Source organism: Bos indicus x Bos taurus, chromosome 7 (assembly GCF_003369695.1).
Source record: "Bos indicus x Bos taurus breed Angus x Brahman F1 hybrid chromosome 7, Bos_hybrid_MaternalHap_v2.0, whole genome shotgun sequence".
Lineage (NCBI taxonomy): Eukaryota > Metazoa > Chordata > Mammalia > Artiodactyla > Bovidae > Bos > Bos indicus x Bos taurus.
The window spans coordinates 109,780,474-109,797,114 of record NC_040082.1 but is presented as its reverse complement, the minus strand read 5'-3'; the positions used below and the strand labels follow the sequence as shown (position 1 = coordinate 109,797,114).

The 16,641-nt window shown below is 42.4% G+C and overlaps 1 protein-coding gene across 2 annotated transcripts in view; it reads right to left on the bottom strand.

The window, feature by feature from the left end:
• Nucleotides 1-15,688, bottom strand: part of CNOT6 (CCR4-NOT transcription complex subunit 6) — an 84,447-nt gene extending 68,759 nt beyond the window's left edge. Inside the window, exon 1 of one of the 2 annotated variants that reach the window (XM_027548485.1) lies at nt 15,249-15,688. The gene's annotated coding sequence lies outside the window, so the exon portion shown is untranslated. The remainder of the gene's footprint in view (nt 1-15,248) is intronic. The other variant, XM_027548486.1, reaches the window with a different exon arrangement.
• Between the last annotated feature and the right edge of the window lie 953 nt (nt 15,689-16,641).

Here is a 16,641-nt window from a genome sequence, read left to right as displayed (position 1 = left end):
TTGAAAGAGGCACAGTCTTTATTTTCCAAATCCCCAAGAGTGCGAAAAGAACATGAGAGAATAAAAGAAATGGTAGCAAACTGGACAATTAAGCCCTTCTGAGAAGCGTATCTGCCCACTAAGCAATTCCACCCATTTTTCTTGGAGTCCAACAGAACACAGTATTGGAAACTAGGTAGTAAAAAGGACATAAGAACACCAACAATTCAGGATTTTTCCTCAGGCCTTGAAATCAACAAGCAGCTCTTGCTCTCTAAAAAATACAGTATGTCGCTGCAGATTACTATCTGAAAAGAGTAAAAGGTTTTCAAAACTGACTGGAAAACTGCCAAGGAAAATTACAAGACTTTTAAAAAATAGCTAGGCCAGAGTCAGCATGTATATAACCCCAGACTAGTCAATCTTCAACTCCCCCAATCCAATGCCAAACATCATTACTGATCCTGGCAGCATAAAATCTGTCCCTGATCTAGACCTCAGAGAAATGGTTTTTCATTATCTTAGAATAAAATAATTATTTACCTTGAAGAAATACAGGACATTATTTACCAGACAGAAAGATACGCTTACATTATTAAAGATTTTATGAAATGGCTTAAAAATACACAGGAGAAAGGGTAACAGAGAAGTGGAGGGAGGAGGAGAGGGGAAGGGGTCCGGTGGGGGACCCTAACCGCAAGTCAAACACCATTTGAGGCAGCTTCCAAACTAAGAAATTTAGTACTAAATAAAAAGATTTAAGCATCTATCCTTTCAATGGGTACTCTATTTCAGTCATCAAATGGCCCAGGTGAAAAAAAGTCCTATTTTACAAAAGAAAGACAATAAATGAAGTATGAAAAAATAAAAACAATATCATTTCACAATTCCCAATGAGCCTTTCTAAAACAAAGACTTATAAACTGAGTTAAAACCTTGGGATGAATCACTGGCACTGGCATAATGCTAAGGTACCACCACCACCCAGGTTGTTTTTTGATTATAAGGTAGAAAATGTTCAACAGAGGAATAAACTATTACCTCTTCATCAATCTTCTCAACACTAGTAAGGGGCAGAACCAGACACTGTGGGTCTTTTGATCTGACAGAATATGAAATACACACCAATAATGTTTACCCTTTTCAGAACTGGAGGAACTGGCTGTGCTGTGCTGTGCTTAGTTACGTTCGACTCTTTGCAACCCCATGGACTGTACCCCACCAGGCACCTCTGTCCATGGGGATTTCCAGGCAAGAATACTGGAGTGGGTTGCAATTTCCTCCTCCACGGGATCTTCCCAACCCAGGGATCGAACCCAGGTCTCCTGCAATGCAGGTGGATTCTTTACAGTCTCAGCCCCCAGGGAAGCCCAAGAACACTGGAGTAAATAGCCTATCCCTTGTCCAGGGGAACTTCTGACCCAGGAATCAAACTGGCGTCTCCTGCATTGCAGGTGGATTCTTTACCAGCAGAGCTACCAGGGAAGCCCAGAGCAACTGGCTAGATGACACCAAAGCAGCAACTGCAATGAAGGACTTTCTCCAGGATAACTGGTCTGCTACCTTCAACAAACTGGGGTCAGAACTATTACAGATTTGAAGAGAATGAAGAGATGTATATAATGAGATGTAATGAATGATCCACAAATCCACAACAACATTCTGCAGACAGCTGGAGAAACATTTAATACCTAGTTCATATTTTGAAATATTAATAAATTATTATGAGATTTTATTGCAGCAATGTATAAAAACTTGTTAAAAGACACTCTAAAGTTAAATAATTTAATTGTAATGGCCAGATTTTTTTCCCAAGGGAAATAAGTTTGAGTCATAGCCAATTTTTTTATATTTTAATTAGAGTATGACTGCTTTATAATGCATCAGTTTCTGCTCTACAGCAACATGAATCAGATGTAAGCATACATAGATCCCCTCCCTCTTGAGCCTCCATCGCAGCCCCCAGCCCCACTCCCTAGGTCATCACAGAACATGGAGCATAGCTTCCTGTGCTCCACAGCAGCTCCCATTAGCATCTATTTCACACACGGCCGTGTATGTATGTGAGTGCTGCTCTCTCAACGTGTCCCACTATCTGTTTCCCCACATCCACAAGTCCATTGCCTGGGTCTGTGTTTCTAGTCCTGTCCTGCAAATACGTTCATCAGTACCATTTTTCTAGATTCCATATATGTGTGTGTGTGTGTGTGTGTGTGTGTGTGTGTTAATATATATTTGTTTTTCTCTTTCTGACTTACTTCACTCTGTATGACATACTCTAGGTTCATCCATATCACTACAAATGACCAATTTCAAATTACAGCCAATCTTAACTGACAAGACAAAAAGGTAAGTTCTTTTCCTTTCTTGTTTGTTACATTTTCTCCTCCATTCTTGGTGTTTTACTTCTTTCAGAAACACAAAGAAAAAGAGTGGGGCAGAGGAAAGGCAGGCAAGGGAAAAAAGGAGAAATAGACGCATTTCTCAAAAAAGACCCTTTTATTTATTGATCAGGCTCCTCAAAGAACTGTAAGCTCGGGAATATACAAAAGGTAGTGCCACTAGCCTTGGTGCCCATTGACTTTTTCCAATCCAAATTTTCACTAGGTGTTAACAAATCTTTCACTAAATCCAACTAATTTTTACCTCTTCAGGACTTCTAAACCTGTCTTTTCCATTTTTACAGCTATTAAAGTTAATTCACACCCTCATTTATCAGCTACAACTTTTAAACAACCTTCTCTATATCTTCCTGATTGATGCCTGCCCATGTAACTCTCCTGCTTAAAACTCTAACATGGCCCTTTCTGCCTACCTAGTTAGTTAAAACCCTAACATCAAAGTCCTTTACGACCTGGATTTAGGGCACTATTTTCTCACTCATCTTCAGCCACTTACATGTGCATCATTCTATCAAGTCCGAAGTTGATCAAAGCATACCTACTTCGAAGACAATCTTTCAATGATACATCCTAATCCTTTCACCAGACAACCTTCACTCGAAACTCCTACTCATCCCCTTCACAGCAACTCAAGTTAACATCAGAGCCCCTGTAAGCCCTTCCCAACAAAGGCACAAATCCACTCCTCTTTCCTCTGCACACCACACATTTACTCAGCATTTATCAGTCCAATTGTTATCTCCCAGCGTCCTGTGTCAGACCTAGCATGTTACACTAATAAAGTGGTCTAAACATTCTTTCCTTCAAACTCAAAATCAGGTTTTCAAAGAAAACTAAAAATAATAATAAAAAAAGGGGCAATTCAATACAACTGAATCATGCTTCCTTAAGGAAGCTTTCTTTACAGAATCATTCATTCAACAAATATTTACTAAGCACCTTCTGCTTCTGTTTCAAGCACTCTGTCAGGTGCTGGGAAAAAATAAGCAGGAAACATGTACATGATCTTGGATCTTAATCTACGGGGTTGGGGGAGGGAGTTGCAAACAAAAACCTTACAACAGTGTAATCACACTACAAACCTTTCTTTTTACAAACATTAATTTAGGACTCCTTCCCTATCCCTCACCAACACAGGAGTCTATAATTTCCTGCTTTGAGCTATTCTGAACCTTGAAGGTATTTCTAATGTTGCCTCTTTAACCCCACCTTAATTTTTTTTACATCTCATTCACCTACTCTACTATAGGATCCTTGCACTTACATTTTAAATAGTTTTATATTTTCAGAGCCTGGCAAATAGTAGGTGCTCAGTCAATGTTGTTGTTTAGTTGCTAAGTTGTGTCCTACTCTTTTGCAATCCCATGGACTGTAGCCTGCCAGGTTCCTCTGTCCATGGGAACAGGCTACAGCCCTGGAGTAGGCTGCCATTTCCTTCTCCAGGAGACTTTCCAACCCAGGAATCAAACCCACATCTCCTGAACTGGCAGGCAGATTCTTTACCACTGAGCCACCAGGAAAGCCCAAACTTAAAGGTAAAAACTGTATAATCTTAGTGACATACTAGAGCAAAATGAGAGCAAACCTCAAACAGGTGGCAGTAATGACAAAACTGCTGGGTGCCTGTCTGCCACACTCTGCACAGGGCATATAACAGCTAACACGTTCTGAGCACTCACCAACTGGCTGCCCCTTCACATACATTATGTCATTTAATCCTCACAACTCCTAGAAATAAATACTACTTCTCTTCATACATAAAGAAAGGAAGGGTCAGAGAGTCACTTGTCTAGATCACAGGTACTAGTGGCACAACTGAGACTTTAACTCAAATCTGATCCAACAGTCTGGCTTTCAACCATTATGCAATAATTTCCTTGTATTATCTCGATTTAATTCTCATAGCAGCCCATGAAGTAGGCGCTATCCTCTTTTTACTTTTGATGAGGAAACTGAGGCTCTTACATTTAAGTAACTTGCCCAAAGTCACACACACTTGGTTAGTATTAGGTTGGTGCAAAAGTAATCGCAGTTTTAGCACTGTTGAAATTTGCTGTTTGATATTGGAATACATTCTTAAATAAATGTGATTATGTTATACATCATTTTAATACACATTTCTTGCCTTTTTTTCCCGTGCTCTTGACATTACTTTCTATGTATTTTATATTTATTTTAGATTATGGAAAAGATGTTAGACAAAAAGCAAATTTGAGCGATTTTCTTCTTCAAGTTCAAACGGGTTGTAAAGCAGGGGAGACAACTCTCAACATCAACAACACATTTGGCCTGGGGATCTGCTAATGAACATACAGTGCAGTGGTGGTTCAAGAAGTTCTGCAAAGGAGACGAGAGCCTTGACGATGAGGAGCGTGGTGGGCAGCCATCAGAAGTTAACAGCGACCAACTGAAAGCCATCATCAAAGCTGATCCTCTTACAACTACACAAGAAGTTGCCAAAGACTTCAATGTCCAGCTTTCTACAGTCATTCAGTGTGTGATGCAATTGGAAAGGTGAAAAAGCTTGGTTAAGTGGGTCATGAGCTGACCGAAAATTTTAAAAAAAAATCATTGTTTTGAAGTGTCATCTTCTCTTATTCTACACAACAATGAACCATTTCTCAATCAGATTGTAACATGCAACGAAACGTGGATTTTAGACAACAACTGGCAACAGTGGTTGAACCAAAAAGCTCCAAAGCTTCTCCCAAAGCCAAACTTGGTGGTCTGCTGCCAGTCTGATCCACTACAGCTTTCTGAATCAGGGCAAAACCATTACATCTGAGAAGTATGCTCAACAAATCAATGAGATGTACCAAAAACTGCAAGGCCTGCAGCCAGAAGTGGTCAACAGTTTTGATTAATAAAGATTTGTGTTTCAGCCTAGTTATAATGATTCACAGTCTGAAACCGCAATTGTGTCTGCACCAACCTAATAGTAGAGCTAGGATTTGAACCTGGGACAATATAGTTGCAAGCGGTACACCAATGCCTCATACAACTCTAGAATTCTGTCACTGATGAAACCAAGATCTTCTGGGTTCATTCTTCAAATATTATGTTACTAAGACCATGAGTCCTTGAGTTGCCTTCTCAGATATATCATCTTTACAAACCACTCTTCACTCATATTCTCTACTCCCAAACTCTGCCTAATACTTAAGACTGCTGCTGCTGCTGCTGCTAAGTCGCTTCAGTCGTGTCCGACCCTGTGCGACCCCATAGACGGTAGACCACCAGGCTCCCCCATCCCTGGGATTCTCCAGGCAAGAACACTGAAGTGGGTTGCCATTTCCTTCTCCAGTGCATGAAAGTGAAAAGTGAAAGTGAAGTAGCTCAGTCGTGTCTGACTCTTAGCAACCCCATGGACTGTAGCCTACCGGGCTCCTCTGTCCATGCAATTTTCCAGGCAAGAGTACTGGAGTGGGGTGCCATTGCCTTCTCCAGCAGATCTCAAATGCTATCATCTCAGGATCCTTATACTCAAGTACCTCAAAGACCTTTTGTATGTGAGTTCTATCTATCAATATTTACTGTATTAGAAATAAGAACTAAGGAATTTAAAAGTGTATTTGTCGGGAGCCATGTTAGGCATTACTGACAAAATGGAGGCATGGCCCCAACCCCCTCTCCTTGTCCCGCAGGCACGGTTCCAGGATGAAGGAGTTAGGCCTTGTGATTCTGACTTGTTTTTTCCTTTCTTCGGTTGAGTTGGCTGGAAAGAATGTTAAGGTGCTTATTGTTCTTGAGAGAAGCATGAGAAAGCATAAAGCCTTCTGCAGTTGTGCCCAGAAAATAATCTATAAAGTAACTATTGACATTCATTCAAGGATCTTTACAAAGAACGTTCCAGGATGAGCACGCAGGCTGCAGCTCGAGGCCATGGGAAGGATTGTTATCTAAGACCTGTTTGTGAGGGGAATGTTTATGGCAAAGGAAGTCTGCAGAGTTTAGGGTTTAGGAATAATTAAGAATAGTTAGAAGCTAAAAGTTTAAGGAATGTTGTAGTGTTAGCATATTTTACTATAGCTTGTAGGGATTAGGAATTTTAGAGATAGCTATAAGCCTTTTTAGGAGATAGTGAGCTTAAGATACTAGGGGCAAGCAGGATTTAGAAAGATAAGAAATAAACTGAGGAATGTGGTATGCAGCCCAGACATAAGCATGAGTTATAATGTAATCAGGAACTCTGTTTGAAGGACAACAATGAGACAATAATCTGGGTGAAGAGGAACTGAAAATGTCAAACCTCTGACCTAATGCTTTTGTCAAAGTATAAAAGGAAACCTGAAGCTTGAAATAAACATGCAGTCCCGCACCTTGAGTCAGCTGCTACTGCTGCTAAGTCACTTCAGTCGTGTCCGACTCTGTGTGACCCCATAGACGGCAGCCCACCAGGCTCCCCCGTCCCTGGGATTCTCCAGGCAAGAACACTGGAGTGGGTTGGAGGCTGCATCATTTTCCGCCGACACCACTCATCTCTTCAGGCTGATTCCCTGGCTGCTTGAGCTGGACTCCGGCATGTATTAACTCACTAAATATAATAAACCTAGCACATGTTAACCACAGCATTTTAATGAAGAGTAACTACTTTCAAAAACAAAGCAAAATTTTGCAAGAAGAGTGACACTGTCTTACATTTTTACAAATCTTTAAGGTCTAACATGCTGGAAGACAGCCTGTCTACTCTGAATTCAATTAATCAGATATCATACACATTTGTTAGTCTATGAAAAACTGCACAGTATACTCATAAGAGGATGAGAATGAAAAAGGCAAAGAACATTGCAGTGGTATTTCTAAAAATTTAAGGTTTCAGTAACTACCTTCTCCTGCGTCCCAAAATCTCAATTCCTTAAATCCTTTTCTCATGGAGAATAAAAATAAATTTAAGGAGGGAATGGAAATCCACATCAGTATTCTTGCCTGGGAAATTCCATGGATAGAGAAGTTTGGCAGGCTACAGTCCATTGGGTTGCAAAGAGTCAGACATGACTGACCAACTAACACTTCTCATTTTAAGTTCATATTGGTTTAACTAAAACTTACAACCAGTAAAACCTCTGCAAAAAAGATTTTTAAATTATGATAAAATAATCCTCCAAATACAGAGTCAAACAGCAGACGTAGTAGTCTAATTTCTCAAAGGAGAAGACTGGCATACCCGTCTGCATCTGCAGTGCCCAGTCAATAACCAACTGCCTATAAGAGTTTACTAGACTGCTATTAAGGGGGATTCCCTGGTGGCTCAGCAGTAAAGAATCTGCCTGCAATGCTGGAGGTGTAGGTTTGATCCCTGGGTTAGGAAGATCCCCTGGAGAAGGAAATGGCAATCCATTTCAGCATTCTTGCCTGGAGAATTCCATGGACAGGAGAGCCTGGCAGGCTACAATCCATGGGGTCTCAAGAGTCGGACACAACTTAGCAACTAAACCACCAACCACCATGACAGACTGCTGATAAAATGCAGTTCTAACCATGTGCCTGTGCCTAATAACATGATTGAATATAAAATACAGAGAGAAGCGAGAGTGTACTACAACACCACAGGAAACTACCAATTTTGAAGGTCAAAAATGGACAAATACTAGCAAATTCAACTCAATAAATCAATTCAAAATATAACTACAAAGGTACACTAAATACAGGTCATCCACAAATTTCAATTTAAAATACAAATATTTCTCAGTGTAGAAATCTTAATTTCTATATTTTAAGTCAAATATGAAGTACAGAGCAAGAGAATATATTAAGACAATCATGATTTATGATCTAATCAACAAAGCTGAATGCCAACTAATATGAAGGGCGTTGAGTCAAAATTTGGGTGGTGAAACATCACTGAGATCAAAAAGGTAAGGAGAGCCAACCACCAGTACTAAATCTAAATCTTTTCTCTTAGCATAGGACAAGCAACAACCAATCCAACAATGATGGCTGCCAACAGAAACCTTTTCATCTCTTATCTTTGGCCAGATTTTCAATCATCTAATTGCTCTTTCCTCTCTTACGATCACATTATTATAGCTACCCCTTTTTGTTGTCTTTCATTCACTAAATCACAACCAACTCTTTGTGACCCCATGGACTGCAGCACGCCAGACTTCCCTATCCTTCCCTATTTCCCAGAGTTTGCTCAAATTCATGTCCACTGACTCAGTGATGCTCTCTATCCATCTCTTCTGCTGCCCTCTTCTCTTTTTGCCTTCAGTCTCTCCCAGCAGCAGGTGCTTTTCTAATGAGTCTGCTCTTTGAATCAGGAGGCCAAAGCTCTAGCTGAAGATAGAGCTTCAGCTTCAACATCAGTCCTTCCAGTGAATACTCAGGGTTCATTTCCTTTAGGACTGACTGGTTTGAACAGCTTGTGGTCCAAGGGACTCTCCAGCACCATAATTCAAAGGCATCAATTCTTCAGCACTCAGCCTTCTTTATGGTCCAACTCTCACATTCATACATGGCTACTGGAAAAACCATAGCTTTAACTATATGGACTTTAGGTTGGCAACATATTTTTGCTTTTTAAAATGCTGTCTAAGTTTGTCATAGTTTTCCTTCCAAGGAGCAAGTATCTTTTAATTTCATGGCTGCAGTCACCATCCACAGTGATTCTGGAGCCCAAGAAAATAAAACCTATCACTGCTTCCACTTTTTTCCCTTCTATTTGCCATGAAGTGATGGGACCAGATGCCAAGATCTTTGCTTATTGAATGCTGAGTGTTAAGCCAGCTTTTTCACTCTCTTCTTACCCTCATCAAGAGGCTCTATAGCCCTCTTCACTTTCTGCCATTAGAGTGGTATCATCAGTGTATCTGAGGTTGTTGCTATTTCTCCCTGTAATCTTGATTCCAGCTTGGGATTCATCCAACCTGGCATTTTGCACGATGTACTTACTCTGCATATAAGTTAAATAAGCAGGGTGACAATATACAGACTTGTCATACTCCTTTCCCAATTTGCAGTCAGTCAGTTGTTCCATGTAAGATTCTGTTGCTTCTTGACCTGCATACAGGTTTCTCACGAGGCAGGTAAGGGGGTCTAGTATTCCCATCTCTTTCAGAATTTTCCACAGTTGCTGTGATCCACACAGTCAAAAGCTTTAGCATAGTCAATGAAGAAGAACTAGATGTTTTTCTGGAATTCCCTTCCTTTCCCTATGATCCAACAAATGTCAGCAACTTGATATCTAGTTCCTCTGCCTTTTCTAAATCCACCTTGTCCATCTGAAGTTCCTGCTTGAAGGATATAGAGCAACATCTTACCAGCATTGTGAAATGAGCTCAATTGTACAGTAGTCTGAACATTCTTTGGCACTGTCCTTCTTTGGGATTGGAATGAAAACTGACCTCTTCCAGGCCTGTGAGCACTGCTGAGTCTTCCAAATTAGCTGGCTTATTGAGTGCAGCACTTTCACAGCATCTTTTAGGATGTGAAATAGCTCATCTGGAATTCCATCACCTCCACTAGCCTTGTTTGTAGTAACGCTTCCTATGGCCTACTTGATTTCAGACTCCAGGATGTCAGGCTCTACGTGAGTGACCACACCATATCTCACTGCAATTTTGGCCTTTTGAGACATTCAACATTTATTCTAGCTGCTAAGTCATACATACAATCATTGTGGGAAGTTCTAGTATACTAGAAATCAATTTTGACCTTCTAGTCCTTTTTCCCCCTGAAAACTAAGACAGAAAATCATTCAAAAAATGCTGACCATATAAATCATGAAGGCTTTAACAATTCTAGAGTATTTCTCTCATAAGGACTTAAGTGAAGTCCTAAGGACTTTCTGACCCCAGTTTCTTGACCCTCTTCGTCAAGCCTTCACATTTTTACTATGTCTCCTGAAAAAGTATATCACACATACAACTTCCCCACCCCATCCACCTAAACTCTCAATGAATCCCTATTATATACAAACTTACACCCCAACACTTTAAGAAAGAGCCTAAGACCATTCATAGACTATTTCTGGCAACTCCTCCTGTCCCTTACATCTTTGCAACCTGTTTCCCAGTCCAAGTTGTACGTAACTTGTTTTCGCACATACTCTTTCTTCCCACTGAAATGCCTCCACTCAGTCTAACAAATCTCTATTCAACTTTCAAAATTCAGCCCAAAGACCTCTGAGATGAATTCCCCCGTTTCCAAAGCAGAATTAGATGCTCCTTCTTTGGCGGTGGTGATTTAGTTGCTAAGTCACGTCCAGCTCTTGCGACCCCATGGACTGCGGCTGGCCAGGTTCCTCTGTCCATGAAATTCTCCATGTAAGAATACTGGAGTGGGTAGCCATTCCCTTCTCCAGGGGAATCCTCCCAACCCAAGGACTGAACCCAGGTCTCCTGCATTTCAGACAGATTCTCTACCATCTGAGCCACCAGGGAAGCCTCTGTTCCTTCTTTAGCATCCCCCAAATACTGTGTGTACTCCTCATGTAACTTGATGAGCGCTTTATTGGTTCATTTGTTTTTCTCTCTGCACCATTATAAACCCACTTGAAATACAAGAGCATAAGCCCTACTACTGTTGTTGTTATTCAGTCGCTAAGTCTTGACTCTTTTTGACCCCATAAACTGCAGCACACCAGGCTCCTCCAGTCTCTTCTATCTCCCAGAGTTGGCTCAAATTCATGTCCAGAGTCGGTGACGCTTTCCAACCATCCCGATTACAGTATCAAGTCTAAAATAGCGTGTTTCAGGTATTTTTGGAATTGAGTTTTAGCACTACTTTAAAATGCTATGTTGAAGCGTAATTAGTTCTGCTGTATCCTTTATTCTGAAAATAATCTGTTCCAACGTAACTAATATATTAGAAAATTTGAGCATAACACAAAATTGCCATTTGCTTACATACGATTTTGTCTGAGAAAAACACTTGAAAAAGGCAGAAACCTGCCCCTGGCTGAACAGAGCTACATAGAAATTTACAAAATACACACACCTGAAAACACCTATCAGCTCCATCAGTTCAGTCTGTGTGTACACATATGCTGAGCCACACCCATCCACATCTGGTGTTATTATAACATTCCATTTGATTTCAGGTAACCCTCTTTCCATCACCTTACAATAACTCACAAGCAGCAACCCTTCTGATGCCCATTTCCACAAGCAAACCAGGTCTTTTTCAAGGTAAAGTGTCACATTTATCATGGTATTTGTTCAGCTGCTGTGTCCAACTCTTTGCAGCCCCATGGACTGCAGCACCCCAGGCTTCCCTGTCCTTCATTATCTCCAGGAGTTTGGTCAAACTCTTGTCCATCGAGTTGGTGATGACATCCAACCATCTCCTCTGTCGTCCCCTTCTCCTCCTGCCCTCAATCTTTCCCAGCATCAGGGTCTTTTCACAGTGAGGCAGCTCTTCACATCAGCTTCACATTGGAGCTTCAGCTTCAGCTTCAGCATCAGTCCTTCCCATCTATATTCAGAGTTGATTTCCTTTAGGATTGACTGGTTTGATCTCCTTGCTGTCCAAAGGACTCTGAAGAGTCTTCTCCAGCACCTGTGGTATTTATGTATTCCTTAATCATTTAGGATTAAAACTATGCTACCATTTTTATCAGGTTCCTTTTTAAAAAAATAAAGTCACTGACAATGTTCTGACTGTTGTGTCCCAGCACCATTTTTCCCAAAAGGCCTATAGTTTTTACTGCACAATTCTGCCTACCATGGTGACTTTTAGGAACCTATATGTTGCTCTGGGCTTCCCTGGTGGCTCAGAATCCACCTGCCAATGCAGAAGACTTGGGTTCAAACCCTGGGTTGGGAAGATTCCCTGGAGAAAGGAATGCCAATCCACTGAGGTATTCTTGCTTGGGAAAATCCCAGAGGAACCTGGCAGGAACCCCAGTCCATGGGGTCTCAAGAGTCAGACACAACTTAGAAACTAAACCACCACCACCATACAGAAGGGAAAACTCTGTCCTCCACCCAATTTCACAAAATGTTTACAGTCCATATCCTCACAGACCATCAGGATAGCCATAACCTTTGAGCTTGGTGGCTCTCACTTCTGGTGGGCAAAGGCTTGATTTTTCCAGCTTAACTACTACAATCTGCCTCAGCCTAACTGAGAAGACAAGTTCTAAAAGCCTGAATGCCTACCTACAGTAACACTATATGGGTTTCATTGTTTTCATTGCTCTTAATCTTCAAAACATTTTAAATTACCCTGTTATTACAGAGCAACTGAACCGAGTCCTCAAGCCCACTACAAAAGGGATCACAGAAACAAAATACCCTATATATCTAAGTTTAAAACAGATTCAGATTCACTAACTTCACACTATCTCAAATGTGACTTTCTTATATGTAAGGCCTCCACTTAGTTGTCCACACTGATGCCTAAATGATCTCTAAATCACATTGCTCCCCTCTGAAAAATATTTTGCTCTTTCCTTTCCTATAGGATAAAGATATAAACCTCACTTTTAGCTTAATAAGCATGGTTCTTCAAAATCTAGGATGGACATACCTTTGCAGGCTCATCTCGTCACTCTCCTTTTCAGTAACATGTCACCACTGGCCTTACCCCAACATTTGGCGCCTCAGTGCACCCAGAGTTCCTTACGTTTGAAAAGACCCGTCTCCCCAGTTTGACAAACCTAATTCCATGTTATTTTCTGTAAACTGCTCCCACACCTTCTACAAATTTAATCATTCTCTCCTATTCTCCCACAGCTCTCTACACCTACTAAGACTACAGCAACAAGAAGACAGCAACTATTATTCACTTTTTAATTCTCAGGGTCCAACACTATGTCCAGCATATACTATTCCTTGCACATTAGTAACCAAGAAAATTAAAATGGATGAGGGAGAGGTAAAGCCCAGAGAAGGGTAAGATTAAGGCAGCCTAAATGAGCCCCCACCTTATATGCAAATAAACACTTTAAAAGCAGTTTTTCAACCAGTGCACCTTAAGTATGAGAAAGTTACAAGGGTGCTAAAGAGTCTTCATGCTTTATGACCCAAAAGCTACAAGTTGTGAGCAGCCCTGACCATTTATTCCAGTATGCCTTACACATTACCCCTTTCTGCTGCACTGCAACATGAAAAAGGTTTATGCTTTAAAGAACATTAAAAAAAGGCTAATGTGGGCACAGTGGAATGCCTAAACACTAACCAAAATACATTATTTATAAACCACAAGTACAGAAGCAAATGCCAATATCTGTAGTCAGGACTAAGTTCTATAACCAACTTCATGTCTATTCAAGAGTCTGAAAAGTTTTACCTTGCCACCAAGGTCTAAGAAAACTAAAAATCCCTACAAACAAATAAGCATTCAGAAGAGCTTCTTAATCTATTAACACATTACCACTGATGAAGACACTTCTGAAACTATGCAAAATCTTCTTAGCTTCACAAGAAACTTTGTCTTTTGTCACATCCTCCCTTTTTGACCACTTCATTAAGTATCTTTTTCACCTACTGAAACTGATCAGACTCAACTACCTCAAATAACTTCCATTTATTAAAACACACTCTGCCCTCCCCAAAGAACTAATCTTTGGCAAGTACATCACTCTCATGTGCTCTCACACTTACACAAAACCTAGTCCTTTCCCTCTTAACTGTAATATCTTGGGCAAGTCGCTTTAACCTTTCTAAGTTTGTTTCCTCATTAGTAGCTATTCAAAAAAATTTTTGTTTAAAGTCGACTGGACCAGATCACTGATCTAAAAATATTAAGCAATTTTTATTCTAAAAGTCATCATATTCTAAAGACTGTAATAATTACCCTGATAGCAATTACAAAACAAGCCTTCAAACCCTTTTGATCAATGGACATAGCTCCTATAGCCTACAAAACTGTTTTGGGATGATAAACTCTAGTGCATTCAGAAAGACACAAAGTGTAATTAAATGCCATTTTATATTTCACTTGTTCATATTCACTCTCTTCCTCCCCAAAATTAAAATCCCCAGATACAAAGAGGCAAGAAGATTCTGGACTACCACTAATGGGGCAATCCACCTGGAAATAAGTATGGTAACTCATATTCAAGGAGATTATTTAAACGTCAGTTTAGCACAATAACACATCCAAAAAGGACAAGCAAAATAACCATTCACAACGCGGTCTTTTACAGTTAACAGTTCAAGAAACGATTACAGGTATTGCTTAGCAAGCTCTTCAAGAAAGGGATAGAAGGAGAAGAGTCAAAAGGAAAAAAGTTTCCGGAGAAAATAATTACTGGTAGTTAGAAAAAAGGAGGAAAGATAAGATTTAGGTTATTAAACATAAAAGCTTCAAGTAACTGTATCTCTGAGTCCTCAGCAATATCCTAATCTCTCCATCTGCTGCTCAGGGCTTCTTTAACCATGTCATTCCCATCCTCCCAATCCATTCCCCGCCCCCCCCCCAAAAAATAATTGCCTAAAACTTAATTTTAAACACATTTGGGGCAAACAGTTTCCCGCTCTGCGGTAACTGCGAAGTTCCATACTACACTTCGCGCAATCCCACACTGCCTCTTCTCCAAAGTTGCCACCCATCCTGGCCGAGAGTCCCAGACATCAACTCTCCTCCTGCGAGTGGCCAGAGCCAGAGTCGAGAGCCAGGGCATTCCCCCCAACCCCGGCGCCCCTCTGCGCGCCCCCACCCCCGCCGTCAATCAACACCCCTCAGCCCCGTACTCTGCGCGGGGGCGCGGTCCCGGAATCAGCGGGGTCGCGACAGATGCGCATCTACGGACCCCTCAACAGTCGGCATCTCCTCCAAGCTGCAGGCCCGCCGCCCACAAAACTTAAGGTGCTCTCGCTAGAGTGCCCCGCGCTACGGTCCCCGGGACACGACTGAGAGCGGCCCGTGCGCCGCCAGTGCGAGGAGCAGCGCCCGGCTGGGCCTCGGGCCGGTGTCGCTCACCTCTTGGGGTGCGCCGCCTTCTTCCGCCGCTGCCGCCGCCTCCTCCCTGTGAGTGCAGCGGGGTCTGACCTGTGGAACCACCATACCAGTCCCGCCCGCAGCTGCAGCGCCGCCGTCGCCGCTCCTCTGCCGCCTTAGCCGCCGCTCTTTGTTCCCCCTCCGAGATCCACCGCGTCAGCCGCCCGCTTCAGCCTCCTCGACGGGCCGCCACTACGCCCTCTCGGCCTCTCGGCCTCCGGCCTCTCCCTTTTCGCTGCACCCACCGCTGCCTTCGCCTCCGCGCAGCCGACGCCGCCGCCACCGACGCCGCCGCCTCCTCCTCCTCCGCGTCCCCCTTGTTTTCATTGAAAGCAAACAAGCATCATGGCGGCGGCCGCCGTCCCCCTCCCCCAGCTCACCCCTCTGCGGCGAGCGAGCGAGAGAGCGCCGCGACTGACGCTGCCGCTCCAACATCCCGGGCGCCCATTGGCCACCGCCGCAGGGCGCGACCACTCAGCATCCGGGGCGGTCGCTCTCCGCTCGCAGTTTCCGCAGGCCCCGCCTTTTCTCTTCCCTATCCCGGGCCCTGGGGCTCAGTGATGAGTGCCCGCCTCTCAGGGTCTGAGTTCTCCTCTTCTCGCTCTCTTCGCTTGTTACTGCCTGTCGTTTCTACTTTATCATCTTCTTGACGCTCCTACTCTTTCCAACTAACTCTTTCTTCTTCTTCTTCTTCTTCTTCTTCTTCTTCTTCTTCTTCTTCTTCTTCTTCTTCTTTTTTTGTCTCAGGCTGTTCATTTTTGTCCCTCTCTTTCATTTGGCCTGTCAGTTACTTGGAAACAGGACAAGCTTTCAGACTTTCGCGCTTAGCCAGTATGTTGATTTCTATAAAGACAAGACATTTAGTCGTGAATGATTCTTCTGGCCTCAGATATACAGAAAATAATAGTTAATGGCCCGTTTCAGTCCATAAATGGTCGTTCAGTCCAGTAAATTCAAGGACAATTCTGGTGGTGGGATCCTAGCCGGATGTAACTGTCCTGAGCTGTGTTCAAAGATCAAGATGTTCTATTAAGGTGGTTGAAAATGAGCAGAGAAAGGACTGAGCTGATAGATGATGTTTGCATGAAGGTGCATTAGTTAACTAGTGGTCAAGGCCCTGTGCTCCAACCAGGGCCGAGAGAAGAATCAGGCTCCAGCCTGCCAGGAGTAAGGTCACAGCACAGGGGCGAGAGGCACGTCCTGCAGACTGTTAAAATCCAATAAAGATGCATGGAGCAACGGACTGGGTCAAAATTGGGAAAGGCGTAGGACAAGGCTGTGTATTGTCACCCTCTTCTTTAACTTATTTGCAGAGTATATATCATGTGAAACGCTGGGCTGGATGACTCACAAACTGGAATCGAGGTTGCTGGAG